Below are 7926 nucleotides of genomic sequence, written 5' to 3'. Positions count from 1 at the left end.
AGAGCTCTTCCCCGGGGAATCTGCCTCAGAGCCATTTGCAGTCCCAGTCCCTTTTGCTGGCAGACACAACAGTTTTCTTGGCATTTGTGCCTCAGAGGGTACAAGCAGACTATCTACACACAGTCCATCTCTGCATTGCTGCAGTGGCCACATGTCTATTCATGGGTGGACACAGTTGGCCATCTCAGCCAAACACATGGGCTATTTGCTTGTTGATTCCCATCTCCTTCCAAACCTGGAAAGGAGCTCTTTCCATGGGCACTGCCATGTCCTGCTTCAGGCACCCTCAGAACTCCTTAGGGCTGTGCCCCAATGGGCATCCCTTTAGCAGGTTTCCACTGTTCTGACTGACCATATGCTAGGCCACTGGTCAATGCCAGGAGTCAATAGCAACCCACACACAGGGCCTTGCTGCTCTTCAATCCTGGAGTCACAGATGAGAAAACAGTATGCAATTCATCCCAATGGAGCTGATATGTTTTCACTTCTTCAACCAGAGCCTTTCCATCTGCTGGTCTTACTACAGCAGCTTTCCAAACAGGATGCTGTCACTTCACCTTGGAATGCCAACCACAGACCAAACAGCTTTTTGTGGTCTGTCCAGAGCAGCCCCCAGGACATTAGAATCCGGCATCTTCTCTGCTGCTGCAGAGTCAGTCCCAGGGGAGGAAGTGCCCTGGCTCTCCTGTAGTTCCTCCTTGCACTTCCCAGGCAGCACGGGCTCACATAAATTGTGTTCATTTTATTATGGAATACTTCTGGGCACCACCCAGAAGTATAAGCTGCAATTATAATAGTGTCAGATGGCAAGGTAGTCAATGCCCCTCAAATGGAAATTTTCATGTCCAGAGTTGGAATAGTTGTCCCTGGGAGCCACTCAGAGGCTCTTGGTGTGAGGCACAGGGTCTGCCCCATAAAGAACTAGTGCAGAGAGAATGGTCCCTACCAGCACTCCGGCTTCTGCACCACACTGCGTGGGCTCAGGCCATCGCACTGCTCCCCATTTAGCACGTCCAATTAATGTGGCTCGAAGGGCGGATTTACATGCCTTCTGTTTTACAATGCTGGGAAGGGCAAATGTTCCCATCCACATACATTTCCATCCCCATAATACATCATTAAGACAGACAGAGTCAGTTCACATAATGTCCATTTCACATACCAATTACCCTCCAAACTTTAACCATGATTCCATAAATGAATATGTCCCTTACTGTGGCCTCCATTAGGACTTCTACAGGTTTTGGTTTCAATGTTAGGTAGAGGAAGTGTCCCCTTCCATATACATTATCTATTCCCATACTATGCCAGTTACATTCTGTGGAAGTCAACCCTAAAGACATATCCCTCCCATTCCCCCCAAATTATTTATACTCATAATTCATTTCCCTGAAGGTTTCTCAGAAAGCGGGTGATACCATTCTACAAAATGAATCAACTCCTTTATACTCTACCTCTGGTTTTTTAATTGTTTTTTTCAGTATTTTCATCATATTCTTTTTTTTTTTTTTACTGTTTTTAAGTTTTTTTTTAATTGTTTTATTGCTTAAAGTATTACAAAGAGTATTACATATGTCTCTTTTTTTTTTTTTTCCCGCCCTTGACAATCCCCTCTGGTTTTAATAGTTTCTTGGTTTTGCCCTTCCCCACATGGACTACCTTCTTGGTGACCTGAGGTCTTAGAGGTACTTCCTGTTGCCCTGCATCACTTCCTCCTTTAGGCAGCTTTAAGGCTAATGGCCGAGGCTCAGATAGACCCAAATTTGAGCTTGGTTCAGCATCAAATAAGAACCAGCACTTTTTTTTTTAAATTAATTTTAATAATTTAGTAACAGTGACCAAGAAAATGGAATATTTACATATATCCTATTGCTTTGCTTTCCCCTGTGCTGCAGTGTTGGCCATGAGCCCTGGCTACCTGTGCTTCTTACTGATTGGGTACAGATGGGATGCTCACAATTCCAATTGAAATCTGGATCCTTATCTGTGCTTCTGACAGATTGGCTAAGAGTCAGAGCTTCCCACAATCCCTCCTTGGGTTTCCATTAAATGGCTACAATGGTTCAGATATCTGGGAAATATGTTCCCTCTAGATCCCCAATTAATTGTTAAATAATGTTGTCACGAGCAGTCAGAAGGATGAGATTCACAGGGCATCAGGTATGTGGGAAAGGGCAATGATGTGTGCATTATCACTTATATCTACCCCCCTTTTCCACTTTGGGAAGTGACATCAGGTTCAGCCCCTGTGCTAGTCCAGAATGCTGACAGCAATACTAGTCCAGCAAGTGCCTCCCCCTCAGTCCATTCCTGATCTGACTTGGAAAGATTACACAGGGCAGAAGAGTGAGCTCTTTTGACCACCAGGAAAAAGAGCTGATTTCTCTGTGAATCCTAATTGTGTCAGATGACTTGAAGGCAAAACCTGTCTTTTCAGCCCTTAGGAACTGCGACAGAAATGTTCATAACGCAATGAGAGTTTCTTACTTAGCCATCATCCCTGTTTAGAGCCCTTGTAGTTTCAGCCCTGATCCTGTGACCAATGCATCAGGTAGGAAAACAAAAATTAGAAGACATGAAAAAAATAGATTTCCAACATCCTTCCCCACCCCTCTTCCCAGATCCTCCAGAAAAACAGATTAACCTGGTGGGAACACTCCTTTAGCCACTCATGTCCAGGTAGAGTGTGTGCACACACTGGGGAAGGCATGTAAGCCAGCCCTTCAGGCTTTGTCTCCCCCCATTTTAGACAAACAATGTTACATGGCCTGTTTCAATTCTCTGTGTAGTACTGAGAAGCATCTCCTTCTGTCCCTGTTGGACACTATTGGCTGTAAAGTGTGATTTCTGGTCTGAAGAAATGACTCTCAGCCATCCAGGTTGGTACAATACCTTGTGTTCACGTTCTTTCAGCATATGAGCATTTCATCTACCATCTGGTAAGCAAAGCACAGCCCAGAGCCACTGTCCATTCCTGTTAAGACCAGTTTAGAGGGCCTCAGGGCTACCAAAGTCAGTCTGACCTGCCAGGGAAGCTCAGAGCTCTCCCCCGGGGAATCTGCCTCAGTGCCATTTGCAGTCTCAGTCCCTTTTGCTGGCAGTCACAACAGTTTTCTTGGCATTTGTGCCTCAGAGGGTACAAGCAGACTATCTACACGCAGTCCATCTCTGCATTGATGCAGTGGCCTCATGTCTATTCATGGGTATTCACAGGTGGCCATCTCAGCCAAACACATGGGCTATTTGCTTGTTGATTCCCATTTCCTTCCAAACCTGGAAAAAAGCTTTTTTTTTTTTTTTTTTTTTTAAGAGAGGTAAGCTTTATTTCCTTGTTTCTCAAATAGAGTTGGCTGAGCTGGTTGCTTTTTGGTAATTAATCAAAGAGACCAAATCCCATATCCTTGTCCGACTCCTCCGACTCTTCCTTTGCTTCAACCTTGGCTGGGGCTGCAGCAGCAGCAGGAGCAGCAGTGGTGGCAGTGGCCACAGGGGCAGCAGCCACAAAAGCAGATGGATCAGCCAAGAAGGCCTTGACCTTTTCAGCAAGTGGGAAGGTATAATCAGTCTCCACAAACAAAGCCAGAACTCGCTTGTACCCATTGATAATAGAATGGGGTACTGATGCAACAGTTGGGTAACCAATGTGAAGGCATACGCTGGCAACATTGCGGACACCCTCCAGGAAGCGGGAATGCAGAGTTTCCTCTGTGATGTCAGGCACTCCGGGTTGTAGATGCTGCCATTGTCAAACACCTGCTGGATGATCAGCCCAAAGGAGAAGGGGGAGATGTTCAGCATGTTCAGCAGTGTGGCTTCGCTGGTTCCCACTTTGTCTCCAGTCTTAATCAGCTGTACATCACTCAGGATTTCAATGGTGCCCCTGGAGATTTTAGTGGTGATGCCTAGAGCCTGGAAGAAGGAGGTCTTCTCTGGCCCCAGACCAGTGTTCTGGGCTGGCACAGTGACTTCACACGGGGCTATGGCACCAGCACGGGCAGCAGCTGGCACCTTATTGGCCAGCAGCATGTCCTAGATCTCAGTGAGGTCCTCCTTGGTGAACACAAAGCCCACATTCCCCCGGATCTGAGGCAGCAGTTTCTCCAGAGCCGGGTTGTTTTCCAGGTGTCCTCGGATGGCCTCGTGCCTCATGGTGTTCTTGCCCATCAGCACCCCAGCCTCCCGCGGAGGGACATGCGGATCTGCTGCATCTGCCTGGAGCCCACACTGTCTGCTCCACAATGAAGCACTTTGGATAATCATCCAGAAGTTGGATGATCTTAAGGAAGTAGTTGGACTTCCAGGTCACCCTCTCTTCACTGGGCATCACGGCAGTGCGTCAGGGATTGCCATGCAGGGTTTAAAGACGATGTCACTCCCACGAGGACGCCTCGCGAGAGGACCGGAAAGGAGCTCTTTCGATGGGCACTGGCATGTCCTGCTTCAGGCACCCTCAGAACTCCTTCGGGCTGTGCCCCAATGGGCATCCCTTTAGCAGGTTTCCATTGTTCTGTCTGACCATGTGCTAGGCCACAGGCCACTGCCTGGAGTCATAGCATCCCACACACAGGGCCTTACTGCTGTTCAGTCCTGGAGTCACAGATGAGAAAACAGTATGCAATTCATCCCAATGGAGCTGATCTGTTTTCACTTCTTCAACCAGAGCCTTTCCATCTGCTGGTCTTACTCTAGCAGCTTTCCAAACAGGATGCTGTCACTTCACCTTGGAATGCCAACCACAGACCAAACAGCTCTTTGTGGTCTGTCCAGAGCAGCCCCCAGGACATTAGAATCCGGCATCTCCTCTGCTGCTGCAGAGTCAGTCCCAGGGGAGGAAGTGCCCTGGCTCTCCTGTAGTTCCTCCTTGCACTTCCCGGGCAGCATTGGGCCACATGAACCGTGTCCATTTTAGTATGGCATACTTCTGGGCACCGTCATCCCCATTCAACTGTTCATCTGACAGCACCTCAGACATCATAGGTATTTCAGGTTTCAAGCATTATGTCCCTCAGGCACAGTGGAATTTTCCATTAATAGTGTTGGTTGGCAGGGTAGTCAGTGCCCCTCAAATGAAAATTATCTTGTCCAAAGTCACAGTACTTTCCCTGGGAGGCACTCAGAGGCCCTTGTTGTGAGGCACAGTGTCTGCCCCACGAAGACTATTGCAGAGAGTACTGTCCCTATGAGATTCTATCACACACTGGGTGGACTCAGGCCATCGCGCTGCTCCCCATTTAGCAAGTCCAATTAGTGTGGCTTGAAGGGTGGATTTACATGCCTTCTGTTTTACATTGTTGTGTAGGGCAAAGGTTCCCATTCACATACATTTCCATCCCCATAATACATCAGTAAGACAGACAGAGTCAGTTCACATAATGTCTGTTTCACATACCAATTCCCCTACAAACTTTCATGGCAATCCCATCTATTCTTATGTGCCTTAATGGCTTCTATTAGGACTTCTTCTATGTTTCCGTTTTACAATGCTAGTTAGGGGAAGGTATTCCCTCGCCATAAACATCTAAATAAAGGAGGTAGGACTTTTTTTTTTTACATTATACTTTTTTAAACATTCCTACTTTCCTAATAGTACCATCTAGTACATTTTACTTTCTCTCACACTAATTGCAATCTGAGTCTTGGCCTTGCTGGTGAGTTTTTGTTCCCAGTTCATGGGATTCCCCTATTAGGGAGTCCTAGAAACTTCTTTTTTCCACTCTTGACAATTTTACCCACTCTTATGAAAAGGCTTTGGGGTTGAGCCAAGGGACTCGAGTTGTTTTTCAAACTTTAACTTGATTGATTAGCCTTCTGCTGCTCCAAAGTAATTGCTGGTCAGGTTTCTCACTGCTTTTTTACTTTCCAAATCTTTAAATTTCTCAAAACTAGGGTAAGACGACTTGTTTGGAGCCTAATGTTGGGGGACAAGAAGGAGGTTCTTTGTCCCACGCAACCTTAGGTAGTACTATAGTAGAAAATTTGCTTTAACCCCATCAATGTCTGTTTTATGTACCCATTTCCCAATAACCATCTAAAAGATTCCCACGATGCTGGTAGTTGTCCTGTACCCCTCCCCCTTCTGTTTCTGCTTTGATTCTATCAATTTTTGCTTATTTACCTTACCTTCTTAATAAGGTAAATAAAAACCAGCCTGGTTGAGGTGAATCTCTTGGCTCTCCCCTCAGCCTGTTCACATTCTCTAGTTCAGTGGTTCTCAACCTTCTGGCCCTTAAATACAGTTCCTCTTGTGACCCAACCATAAAATTATTTTCATTGCTACTTCATAACTGTAATGTTGCTACTGTTATGAATCGTAATGTAAATAACTGATATGCAGGATGGTCTTAGGCGACCCCTGTGAAAGGGTTGTTTGACCGCCAAAGGGGTCGCGACCCACAGGTTGAGAACCACTGCTCTAGTTAATTAAGCTAATGTTCTTATTTGCATGTGTAAAACCCAGGAGGGGAAGCTGAGATAGCAAATCTGATAAGGCTTCTTGAACTGGTTGGTTCTGTAGCAATAAATAACCTGGGGTGCCCATGCAACAGGGCCCCCCTTCATCACAGCATTTACTATGACCTGACTAACAGGCATAGTCAGCCGGTGAGTACCCTGGTCATCATAAAGCCAGTCCCACGTGGCTGGCATATGAAGCATATCAGCTGCTTCAATAGGGTTTCCATTTGGCATTTATAAGGGGGCGGGGAGGTGGGCAGACCTTACAGTGGCTTTCATTCAGTGCACCAGGCTTGCTGTCCCCTCAGGAAGAACCTCCTGTGTGTCTGGATCATGCCCAGCCTCCTGTGATTGTTCAATAGTGAGCTAGTGATTGTTCAATAGTGAGCTATGGGTATTCCATCAACCCAAGCATACTCTTCCACTCAGCACCATTCAAAACCAAGGACACAGCTAGCCCTCAGGTTAGTTACTGACAAAATCCTTTTCAGTAAAGGTTCCCCAGGAAGCTGGTGTTACCAATATACAAAATGAAACATCCTCTTACCCCCTCCCCCCTTCTATCTCCTGGTTTTAGTCATTTCTTGCTTTTGCCCTCCCCCTCAACATTAACTACCTTCTTGGTGACCAGAGGTCTTAGAGGCACTTTCTGTTGTCCTGCATAATGTTGTCTCCTTTTAGGTGGCTTTGAAGTTAATGGGCAAAGGTCAGAATTAACCCAAATCTGAGCTTGGATGAGCATCAAGGCCAGACCCAACACATTCTTTTACTTTCAGTGCAGTTATGATAGATGACAATATCAAAGGGTTGAATATTTTGCCTATTCCTATTTCTTATTAGTTTTCCTTTCCTTATGCACCCAGCGCATCTCTAATTTCCACTGATAATTTTATCCTTTAGTAACTGAGCCCAGCACAACATAGTTGCTACTCCATACCATGAGTAACCACACGGCCACCCAGGAATCAAAGGTTACCTCTTTCATTCTTTCTCTTCCCAAACCAAAGGTTTCTATGAGCCAGGGCCGTTCTAGCAAATTTCACTTCACTAATACTAACTAAACAGGAGTCCTGAACCCAACTCCAATTTTGGGGGGAGGGGTTTCCCTCCAGACCAACAAATAATTCTCAGACATCAGCAGGGTATCCAAGAAGTCAATTCAATTCTGACACTATATACCCAGAGTTAGAATCAGATTCCACAGGTTAAGGGTTCAGTCCTACAAGACTGACACCCTCTCTAACTACACACTTCAGATGTCAGCTGTAAGCCAGAAAACCTGTATCTCAAGCATGTCAAACTCAAGGCCTGCGGGCCGCATGCAGCCCACAATGAATATTTTTGTGGCCCAGCCAATGTAACGGTAAGAAAAGTTTTAATAAAAGTTTCGTCACTTAATTTTTACAATATCCTGTTATACATAACTCTATATATAAAAGTCTAATATGCTAAGTGTTCCTCCTACCATCCAGC

The 7926-nt window shown here is 45.8% G+C and overlaps 1 pseudogene; it reads right to left on the bottom strand.

The window, feature by feature from the left end:
* Positions 1-633: 633 nt before the first annotated feature.
* On the bottom strand, positions 634-4324 carry LOC139011711 (large ribosomal subunit protein uL10 pseudogene; annotated as a pseudogene).
* Positions 4325-7926: the final 3602 nt, after the last annotated feature.

Source organism: Myotis yumanensis, unplaced genomic scaffold (genome assembly GCF_028538775.1).
Source record: "Myotis yumanensis isolate MYYU_CA2020_CCGP unplaced genomic scaffold, mMyoYum1.0.hap1 SCAF_5, whole genome shotgun sequence".
Lineage (NCBI taxonomy): Eukaryota > Metazoa > Chordata > Mammalia > Chiroptera > Vespertilionidae > Myotis > Myotis yumanensis.
Note: the sequence above shows the minus strand (reverse complement) of the source record. Positions and strands in the feature narration are given on the sequence as shown.